We start from the raw sequence: 11864 nt of genomic DNA on the forward strand, positions 1-11864 counted from the left end.
TCTCCATGCATCAATGGATGGTAGTGCATTCCTTGATGTGTTTGTATCGAGACTACAGATTAAAGATCTATTGCTCACGGAGCTAATTTTAGGTTATTGTTAAGTTGATGGTGCTACTGCCTAGCCTCCATGGATCAATGACGGCAATGTCTAGCTCAAGCGTTCGGTGCGTGCATGTTGAAAGATATCTTTATACTCCAAGTAATACACACTTGACATAATGTATTTAAGTTAAAACATGAAATTGCACACGTGCTTCAACAATAGTATAATATTCATCAACTTTTTCATCTGTATATGTGCGATTTGGATCTCCTCTGGCCCTAATTTATTTGGTAACATGGGTTGCCCTAAAACGCTTAAATGTATTTTCATCACAAAATATTATCTTTCTCCTTTTACTAATAATGCGATTGAAAACTTTGTTTGCTTGCCAACTCCACTGTCTACTGCTCAATCACATTAATATACGATGATATTGGGCAGAAACCCTGAATGGCTCCTTTCAGCTCGGCTAAAAAATACAGAAAAAGTGTATTTTAAGTTCCATCAAAACTATACATTGAGATGTGTACCCTCTAATTAATGATTATTAGGATTTATTTTGTATGCTACACTAAAAGTCTAATAAAATATATTTTTGATCCTACACATATACATAATGGGCGTTTACATGTGGGAAACAAATCAAGATTTACTGAAATTTTAGAGGGATTTGATTTGTTTTTCGAAATTTTTGCCTATTTGAAGCTTGGGATCAACTACACAATTATCTTGGAAAGAAGCTAACTAAGAGAAAGGTCTGACAGACAATGTTACCATAGTGTAAGAAATAGCGGTCCAAGACACTATGTGTAAAATACATAGAACTGAGTCATGCATGTAATACGTAATGAGTTTCATTTATAAACAGCTACAAAGATAAAACTGTAGATGTAATAAAATGCAGCGAGTACCTTTCTTGACTATGAACCACGCATATGAGATTATCTCTGGACAAAAGGATGTTGTTGCTACTATTCTTTCTCCAGCAATATATAGGACATCACCCCTAGCAGCAGGACTCCAAAAAGTAAGGCTTGTCTCTGGCGGCCATGTGTGCTCGCATGCGTGCTTGCTGGAATTTTGTCTATTTTGGGCCTAGCCAAATAGCAGTTTCAGAAATTCCTAATAAATCCTAGAGGCCCACACAGCCCATTTGTACAAGGCAAGAGGTGGAACAAAAATTTAGTCCCACATTGCTAGTTGAGTGGGAGTTGGACCTCCTTATAAGGGAGGTTCTCTCTCCACTTCTACGAGCATGAGAACAACAGGGATATCCACGCGCGCTCCTCCTCCGCCGCCCGCCCCGCCCCGCCCCGCCCCGCCGCGACGCGGGTTGCGGGAATGAGCCGATGTCTAAATTTTTGCCACGCACGACGGGTATACGAAAGGTCACGTGGGAGTTGAAACGTTTTTCTGTAGGGAACACTGAATTCGAACGGCGCGCCTCTTCGGCTGCTGCCTGTTCGCTTCGTCTCTCTTCGTTGCTTCACCTCCCGTCGCAGCCTCTTCGCGTCCTTCTCCTGTGCCTATATAAGAGATGTCGCTCCTCTCCAGAGAGACACACCATAAGATCCCCTTCCTCTCGCCACAAAGTTCTTGAGTACTGCGCTGCTACGATCTTTCCCATCCCGGCTTGCGGCGTGCACCGCACGTCGGGACAGTAGGCCTCCGAAACCGCACCTTTTGAGTCCTGTACGGGAGAAGGGTGATAAGGTTTTTGGGGAGCGCTCAGCGCGACTACTGGCTGCTTCATCACGGACGATCCGGTCGCCGACGACTACTTCCCCGACGACGACTTCTTCCCCGACGTCCACGACCTCCTCGACGACATGGCAGACGAGGACACCGACCCCAAGTCCAGCGCTTCTGCTGCTGCTGTCCCGTACGTGTTCTTGTCTTTCCTGTTAAAGGTTCTGCCACAGTTCCTTGTTCTAGTCCTTGTCCTACACATGTTAGGTTCTACTTCATATATACTACTTGCTATACTGTCTGCTTTAGATATGATAGGCTACGGTTCATATATGCAGAAGCTATTTACCTTCTCTCTGTCAGAACGCATGACTTGTTTTATCTCTTCTATATTAGTCATGCTTTATCTAGTATTTCTGTTAATAAAATCATTTGGTAAATTGCTCATATTTCCAACAATTCAAAAACCTTATAATAGGCAATTTACCCCAAGTGGTTTTGCTGCTTCCATGAGACCTCCTATGTTTGAGGGTATCCACTATAAGAGGTGGCGCGTGAGAGCAGTCTTATGGTTTCAAGCCATGAGTTGCTATGACGCCACTCTCGGCAAACCTGAAGGAGAGCTTGATGCTCAACAGGCACAAGCTTTTCAGAAAATGGATACTCTGTTTAAGGCTGCTCTCTTGAGTGTTCTTGGTGAGAACATAGTTGATGCTTATGCATCAATTGATAATGGAAAAGATATGTGGGATGCACTTGAGGCCAAGTTTGGGGTCTCAGATGCTGGCACTGAGTTGTACATCATGGAGCAATTCTATGATTACAGGATGACTGAAGAGCGCTCCGTGGTTGAGCAAGCTCATGAGATACAGTCATTTGCTAGAGAACTTGAGCACTTCAGTTGTATGCTACCGGACAAGTTTGTTGCCGGAGGTATCATCACTAAGCTTCCTCCTTCATGGAGGAACTTTGCTACCTTGCTGAAGCATAAGAGGCAGGAGTTTTCCGTCCCGGATCTCATTGGCACTCTTGATGTGGAAGAAAAGGCGAGAGCAAAGGACACACGTGCTCGAGGCATTGAGGGAGGATCTAGTGCCAATGTGGTACAAAAGCAGAACTTCCAGCCCCACAAGTTCAAGAACAAGGGCAAGTTTGATGGTAAAGCAAAGTTTGATGAGAAGAACAAGGCTGTGCAACACACGAACTTCAAGAAGAAGAATGGCAAGAAGAAAGGTGCTTGTCATGTGTGTGGGGATCCTGATCATTGGGCTCCTAGTTGCCCTAATTGCTATGACAAGCGTAATCCTGGGAAAGGCGGCAAGACCGCTAATGTTGTCATTGGAGACACTGACATGAAGGATGCTGGGTATGGTATATTTCCCACTATTCTTTTAGTATGTCATTCTCCCGACTGGTTGATTGACACGGGTGCTAATGTGCATGTATGCGGTGATATTTCCATGTTTTCGTCTTATCAGACCGCAGGGACTTCAACCGTGCTGATGGGCAACGGTTCAAGTGCTTCTGTTCGTGGTGTTGGCACGGTCGATCTGAAGTTTACTTCGGGGAAGATCGTGCGGCTGAAGAACATGCATTATGTCCCCTCCATCAATAAAAATCTCGTTAGCGGATCTCTTCTGTGTAGAGATGGCTACAAGCTTGTCTTTGAGTCGAATAAATTTGTAATATCCAAGTATGGAACTTTTGTTGGTAAAGGCTATGAGTCAGGAGGCTTGTTTCGTTTATCCTTATCAGGCGTTTGCAATAAAGTTGTTAATCATATTTGCAACAATAGTGAATCCAATCTGTGGCATTCACGTCTTTGTCATGTTAATTTTGGTTGCATGTCGCGACTAGCGAAGTTGAACTTAATCCCTAGTTTCACCACCGTCAAGGGATCTAAGTGTCAAGTGTGTGTGCAAGCTAAGCAACCTCGTAAGTCTCACACGATTGCGGAAATAAGAAATCTTGCACCACTAGAGTTCATACATTCAGATCTATGTGAAATGAATGGTGTGTTGACAAAAGGTGGAAAGAAATATTTCATGACGTTAATTGATGACTCCACTAGATACTGTCGTGTGTATCTTCTGAAGTCTAAGGATGAGGCTTTGAACTTTTTCAAGATCTATAAAGCCGAAGTGGAAAACCAACTTGATCGAAAAATCAAGAGGCTTAGGTCCGACCGTGGTGGAGAGTATTTTTCCAATGAATTTGATGCTTTTTGTGCGGAACATGGTATAATTCATGAGAGGACGCCTCCCTATTCACCTCAGTCAAATGGGGTGGCCGAAAGAAAGAACCATACTCTAACTGATTTGGTTAACGCCATGTTAGACACATCGGGTCTCTCCAAGGCATGGTGGGGGGAGGCGATATTGACAGCATGTCATGTCCTGAACCGAGTCCCCACAAAGAACAAAGAGATAACTCCATTCGAGGAATGGGAGAAGAAAAGGTTAAAACTCTCTTATCTGCGAACATGGGGTTGTTTGGCGAAAGTCAATGTTCCAATTCCAAAGAAGCGGAAGCTTGGACCAAAGACTGTGGATTGTGTTTTCCTGGGATATGCTTTTCATAGCATTGGCTATAAATTCTTTGTTGTAAAATCTGAGGTACCTGACATGCATGTCGGTACGATCATGGAGTCGAATGATGCGGCTTTCTTTGAAGATATCTTTCCCATGAAGGATATGGCTACCTCATCTAATCAGGAGATGCCTAGTTCATCGAATCAGGAACCAGTTACAATTACTGAACCTACCATTTCGATGGAACACTTCGAAAGTCCTGTGGAGGAGAACAATGAAGTTCCTACCAGGAGCAAGAGACAAAGGACTGCAAAGTCCTTTGGTGATGATTTTCTTGTGTATCTCATAGATGACACTCCCAGTTCTATTTTAGAGGCCTATGCATCTGAAGATGCTGACTACTGGAAGGAAGCGGTTCGTAGCGAGATGGATTCCATCTTGGCAAATGAAACTTGGGAGATAACTGATCGTCCTTATGGGTGCAAACCTATAGGATGCAAATGGGTATTCAAGAAGAAGCTTAGGCCTGATGGTACTATTGAAAAGTACAAGGTTCGGCTCGTGGCTAAGGGTTATACCCAAAAGGAAGGTGAAGACTTCTTTGATACTTACTCACCTGTGGCTCGACTGACCACTATTCGAGTTCTACTTTCACTAGCTACCTCGCATGGTCTTCTCATTCATCAAATGGATGTTAAGACTGCTTTCCTAAATGGAGAGTTGGACGAGGAAATTTATATGGAACAACCAGATGGGTTTGTACTAGATGGTCAGGAAGAGAAAGTGTGCAAGTTGCTGAAGTCTTTGTACGGACTTAAGCAAGCACCCAAACAGTGGCATGAGAAGTTTGAAAGAACTTTAACAGCTGCAGGCTTTGTTGTGAACAAAGCCGACAAATGTGTGTACTATCGCCATGGTGGGGGCGAGGAAGTTATCCTGTTCTTGTATGTCGATGACATACTGATTTTCGGAACAAATCTGAAACTTATTAAGCAGGTCAAGGATTTCCTATCTCGTTGTTTTGAGATGAAGGATTTAGGAGTGGCTGATGTCATTCTGAACATCAAGTTGTTGAGAGACGATGATGGTGGGATTACTTTGCTTCAATCTCACTATGTGAAAAAGATCTTGAGTCGCTTTGGCTATAGTGACTGCAAGCCCTCTCCAACACCATATGATGCTAGTGTGTTGCTTCGAAAGAATCGAAGAATTGCTAGAGACCATTTGAAGTATTCTCAGATTATTGGCTCGCTTATGTACTTAGCCAGTGCTACAAGATCTGACATCTCTTTTGCTGTTAGCAAACTGAGTCGGTTTGTTTCAAAACCAGGAGATGTGCATTGGAAAGCTCTAGATAGAGTTTTGCGTTATTTGAAAGGCACTGTAAATTATGGAATTCACTACATCGGGCATCCAAAGGTGCTTGAAGGGTATAGTGACTCAAACTGGATCTCAGATGCTGATGAGATAAAGGCCACGAGCGGTTATGTATTCACTCATGGACGTGGTGCTGTTTCTTGGAAGTCTTGCAAGCAGACCATCTTAACGAGGTCAACAATGGAAGCAGAACTCACAGCACTAGATACAGCTACGGTCGAAGCAGATTGGCTTCGTCGGCTCTTGAATGACTTACCGGTTGCTGAGAAACCTGTACCGGGTATCCTTATGAACTGCGACAATCAAACTGTGATCACGAAAGTGAGCAGCTCAAAGGATAACATGAAGTCATCAAGACACGTTCAGAGAAGGTTAAAGTCTGTCAGAAAAATGAAAAACTCCGGAGTTATTGCATTGGATTATATCCAAACGTCTAAAAATCTGGCAGATCCTTTTACTAAGGTCTATCACGTAATGTGATAGATAACGCATCGAGGGAGATGGGTATGAGACCCACAATATGAGTTGTTCACAGTGGTAACCTATGCTTTGTGATCGGAGATCCCGTGAATTAGATGTGGAAGACAAGCTGTTGGTCAACTGAGAGGAGAGTATCCTTATTATTCACAATACCACTCCATGAAGATGCAATACTCTCCTTATCTGCATGGCAGGTTGATGTATATCTTAATGTGTTCTAAGTGGCTTATTTAAGCAGAGATGTTATCCTGCAGAACATCTTTTGAAGAACACACCTATATGAGTCTGATTGTCAAACGTCGCAATCTATGAGAGTAGGGTTCTCTCTAGTAAACTCATGAAAGGTTATGGAGTATGACGCATAAGCTCCACCCGCGGGGAAGACCCACGGTAGCCACGTATCGGTCAAGGCTTTATATGAAGCTAGATTCGCAGAAAACTTGCAGTTCAAGGCCCAGTCCACTGTTCAAGTTGCTTACTAGTGTAGCATAGAGTTCTAGGTGGAAGTTCAACTTAACAGTCTCCACTGTAGTACCGGTATATAAAACAGTGTTTTGGAACCAAAAGGCAAATTTTTGTGTGCCTCTGGGATCTGGTGGGGGATTGCTGAAATTTTGTCAATTTTGGGCCTAGCCCAATAGTAGTTTCAGAAATTCCTAATAAATCCTAGAGGCCCACACAGCCTATTTGTGCAAGGCAAGAGGTGGAACAAAAGTTTAGTCCCACATTGCTAGTTGAGTGGGAGTTGGACCTCCTTATAAAGGAGGTTCTCTCCCCACTTGTACGAGCATGAGAACAAGAGAGATATCCACGCGCGCTCCTCCTCCGCCGCTCGCCACGCCTCGTCACGACGCGTCGCGGGTTGCGGGAATGAGCCGAGCCGATGTCTAAATTTTTTCCACGCACGACGGGTATACGAAAGGTCACGTGGGAGTTGAAATATTTTTCTGTAGTGGACATTGAATTCGAACGGCGCGCCTCTTCGGCCGCTGCCTGTTCGCTTCGTCTCCCTTCGTTGCTTCACCTCCCGTCGCAGCCTCTTCGCGTCCTTCTCCTGTGCCTATATAAGAGAGGTCGCTTCTCTTCAGAGACACACACCATAAGATCCCCTTCCTCTCGCCACAAAGTTCCTGAGCACTGTGCTGCTGCTATGATCTTTCCCATCCCGGCTTGCGGCGTGCACCGCACGTCGGGCCAGTAGGCCTCCGAAACCGCACCTTTTGAGTCCTGTACGGGAGAAGGGTGATAAGGTTTTTGGGGAGCGCTCAGCGCGACTACTGGCTGCTTCATCACGGACGATCCGGTCGCCGACGACTACTTCCCCGACGACGACTTCTTCCCCGACGTCCACGACCTCCTCGACAACATGGCAGGCGAGGACACCGACCCCAAGTCCAGCGCTTCTGCTGCTGCTGTCCCGTACGTGTTCTTGTCTTTCCTGTTAAAGGTTCTGCCACAGTTCCTTGTTCTAGTCCTTGTCCTACACATGTTAGGTTCTACTTCATATATACTACTTGCTATACTGTCTGCTTTAGATATGATAGGCTACGGTTCATATATGCAGAAGCTATTTACCTTCTCTCTGTCAGAACGCATGACTTGTTTTATCTCTTCTATATTAGTCATGCTTTATCTAGTATTTTTGTTAATAAAATCATTTGGTAAATTGCTCATATTTCCAACAATGCTTTGCATCTGTTTTGTTATTGAAGGGAGAGCAACCTAGGTAACACGGAAGGGTCAGGATGAGGAACTGATGGAACCAAGCTCATGCAGTCCTTTCAAAGTTTAACTATGCATCTTGCAGTACGCTAGCACATACTGACTGCAGGTCATCATATACGCAGAGCAACATACATCATTCCCCATACAATAAGTGAAATAATCAATAGAGTTTCTGAAGCTCACAATTTCTTTTCATGTACGTCAGTCCATGCATGGCGAATTATGTACAGTTAACTACAAAATAATTAAACAAACCTCCAATGTCTCAAACGAAGCAACTTGAAGCCGCAACTCAAAGCTGAGTACTTTGGTTACTCTTCCCGAGCTCCTTAAGGAAGATGCTAGTGTATTCTGAAATCTGAATCCCACTATGCTAATACGCTGGGTCTCCTCTCCTAATTAATAACAGTTTGCACTATTTCCTACTCGGCCATGAAAAAATAAAACAGAAAAAGCACGTTGAAGCATCTCACCATCCTGCCTACACCTGCGCCGTAACACCAACCAGCTCATAGCTAGTTTCAGGGCCAGCAGATGTTGCCTTCTACGCTGAAGCACCGCTAGCACCACTGATCAGCAGGTATATGTGCGGTGATGCCATGTCAGAATCCCTCAGGAGTTAGCTACCAGCAGTAGTAAAGAGATAGAGGATCCAGATGGGAGTTATACAGAGAAAAAGAAAGCTGACTTTTACAAAGAGGTTGATCGATTCCAGGTAGATACGCTAGGATCATACGTAAGTACACGTAATAGATGAGTTTCTTCGTGCCGCTGACGCTGCCAGTGTTGCGTAGATCAAACCTGGTTGATAAAATCAATTACTTTACCTGTGAGCATCTCGGGAGTCAAGACAGCCTAAATAGGTATAGCGGTGCAGGATCAAGGGCATGTCTGACCTCGTTACAGACCCTGCTCTCCGTGAAGTTGCTGCTACCTGTTTTGTCTAAGAAGACACGTAGACATCCTTATTGATCTTGAACTCCGGTATGAACTGAAAATTGTCCAGACTCCATTGATTGTGAAGAGCACCATTAGGATAATCACCATCAGCTTAATCAATTTCCCAACTAATCGATTTCTCTAACCACAGACCTGCAGCAGCATATGTCTAAGGCAATTTTTTCCTCCCTCCATCCTCTCCGACCTCCTTTGTGCATCCTCCTACCATCCTACAGCGAGGACCAAGAGCAACACGAACATCATCTTCTACTCAATCCTCTCTGCAATCTCGCCTTCCTCTGATATCCTCTTCGCCAGATATTCCCCGTTGACCCTCCTCAAGCGAGGAGAAGCAGGAACGCATGCACTGTTATACGATCTATCATTCGAGGAGTTCAGTCATGCCAGGAGCAGCCAGCCAGCAGTCGCCTCTTGCCTTCGCAACGCCATGGTCCTTGTCAGGATCTTCATGCCGCTGTCCTTCTCTACCTCCTCTAGATATCAAATCGAGTTTCATGTTCATCCGCAACAATTTTCATAGTATGAGGAGCCACAGGGAGAAAAATATTGCCCAAGGATTATTTTGCGTGAGGATTCTTTGGGGAAGGATTGATCGTGTAGGAGAAGTATGATTGATTGGTTTTCTTTACATTACAGGTACCCTAGATTGATTTTTTACAGTTGCGTCAAGTTGGTTTTTTCTTAGATTGCAAGGAATAAATGATTCAATCCGCACCGTTATAACTCGGTTCCACCAGATTAACGGCCGATAATTTCTAATTAATGTGGGAATTTCTGAGGAGTCTGTAATTAGTATAGGTATAGATAGATAGATAGATTCGTATTTTTTAAAAACTAGGAACATTCAAGATTTCCCACTGCCAAATGAATGTTTATCAGAAAAGTATTTTTGAAACTAGGAACATTCAGATTTTTTTTGAGGATCCTAGGAACATTCAGATGATGGATGCAAATGAAAGGGATTGAGAAATCATTTTGGGCCTTACTCGAAAGACCAGAACGAGCAACCCAAGCTAGGCCTGCCCGGTGTACAACAATCAAATGTTCAACAAGAGCTGAGGGGTGGAGTGTTGATTTTCGTTGACTGACTCGTCGTCCGGTACGGGGGCCTCCACTTCATTTAGCTTTGATAATCCACTAAAAAAAAGGCTTCAAGAAAAATATACTTGTCCTTCTTCAACTCTGGATAAAGTCTAGATTTAGTCTCTTAACTTTAAAATCGGACAACTTACACCTCCAACCCGGCAAATTTAGGCTGTGTTTGGTTGAGCTGCAGATTCTGTAAAAGTTGCTGTGGGCTGTGAGCTATAAAAAAGCTGTTGTGAACTTTCAGTTGTTGAAAAGCTGAAAGTCGTTTGGCTGAAACAACTGTGAAACTGCAGATTTCACTATGAATTGTCTGTACTGACCCTGGGTAATGAGGCAATATTTCTATGTGCAATTTGATTTTAAATAAGTGATATGTACACTGGTAGGCAATAGAACGACCGTTTTGCAAACGAAAATCATGAAAATATTAGATGATTCACAAATAACACATACGAATTCAACCATTGTACTTTCATGTTGCATATTATATATACACTAGCTCGGATGGTTGTTATCAGAACCCTTCGTTTGCTTCGAGATCCGTACCTTTGAGTGGATAAGGTTCTGGATTTATCATTTGTTGAATTTCGCCATGGCTTAGAAGAAAAGCTGAGCCGAGCCTTTATACTGTCAGCGTCCTGGAAAGGAAACCTACCGTGGCTTTGTAGGTGTACTCGGGGCAAACAGAGCACGCACCTTTTTGATCCAGCAGGGTGCGCTAGTAGCTTCTTTGGGCAAGCTGACAAATTGGCTAATTCTGGCTATTTACAAAAAGGTTCTAGGATGCGGGGGACTTGTCTGGCAGCATTAAAACTGCCATTTTCGTCTAGCTAGTTGGACACTGTTCGCACCGTTTGAGAGTGGCAAAATCGATCTGCGCCGCGCTGGTCCGGGGTGGGAAGCTTGCCGTTTTTAGTGCAGGTAATTTGAATATAGTGCTACACCGTTTGTACTAATAATCTGCCTGATGATGAGCTGGATTTTGCAGAGGGAAGAGGCTTTGGGGATGCATCCGCAAAGGAGTGCAGAGTTATTGTCGCTCCATTGGGTTTCAAGCGTGTAATTACTAACGCCACCGTCCAACTCTTGTTTTATATATTCAAAATCTTGCTCCCTTTTGCTCTCTGCGCTCTTTGCAGCGGTCCACTACAACGGCCAACAGGTGTGTATGTGTTCTTGGGTTTTTGTTTACGAGCAGAAGTTTTATTTGCTGACAAAAATTGGATGGTTGTGTTCCAGTACCTTGATCCGCCCAACGACTTCGTCCCTCAGACTGTGAAGCAACTTTCCATGTTATTTCCTTCGGCCAAGCACGGTGGGGCACTGTCGATACATGCTGGTTTTGCTGTTTTTCTCATGCTATCTGACATAAAATTCTTGCACCCATTTTTTTGTCTGGAGGAGCGGCTTCTCAGTAAGATGTGGAACCGTATGGACTCGGCGGAAGAGATCAACTTCATTCTCGGCGATGGCACTGGGGCTATCGAGGCCAAGATTTGGTATTTTCATCGCCGCACAAACTGTTAAAAATATAGTATCATGCTTTCCTTAGACGCCGACAACTTCTTCATCTGTTGCTTTTCAGGACAATTGTCGGGGAGTACATGCAGGCATTGCGCCAAGTCAGGTAAGCGCTTGGGATTTATTGTAGTCATTTTGCAAGGGTCGTTTTTGTTTTGGCTCACACCTGGAACTGAACTGTTTTTGTACAACGCACGTAACAATGGAGACTACATAGTCCTTAATGGCTCCATAAATTGGCGTGATTCTAACACGCACATACGAGTGTACTCCATCAGGTGTTTGACTAAAAGAGAACTTTCTCTGTACTTTTCGTCATATTGAACGATTGCTGTATTAATAACTCTGAATACATATGTTGCTGCTTGTTTCTGCAGGCCTGTGAAGAACTACAACGACATTAATCACCACTTCCTCCATTGCATATATGTCTTCCTGGATCTTCAG

This window comes from Triticum dicoccoides, chromosome 1A, assembly GCF_002162155.2.
Source record: "Triticum dicoccoides isolate Atlit2015 ecotype Zavitan chromosome 1A, WEW_v2.0, whole genome shotgun sequence".
In the NCBI taxonomy this organism is placed as follows: Eukaryota; Viridiplantae; Streptophyta; class Magnoliopsida; order Poales; family Poaceae; genus Triticum; species Triticum dicoccoides.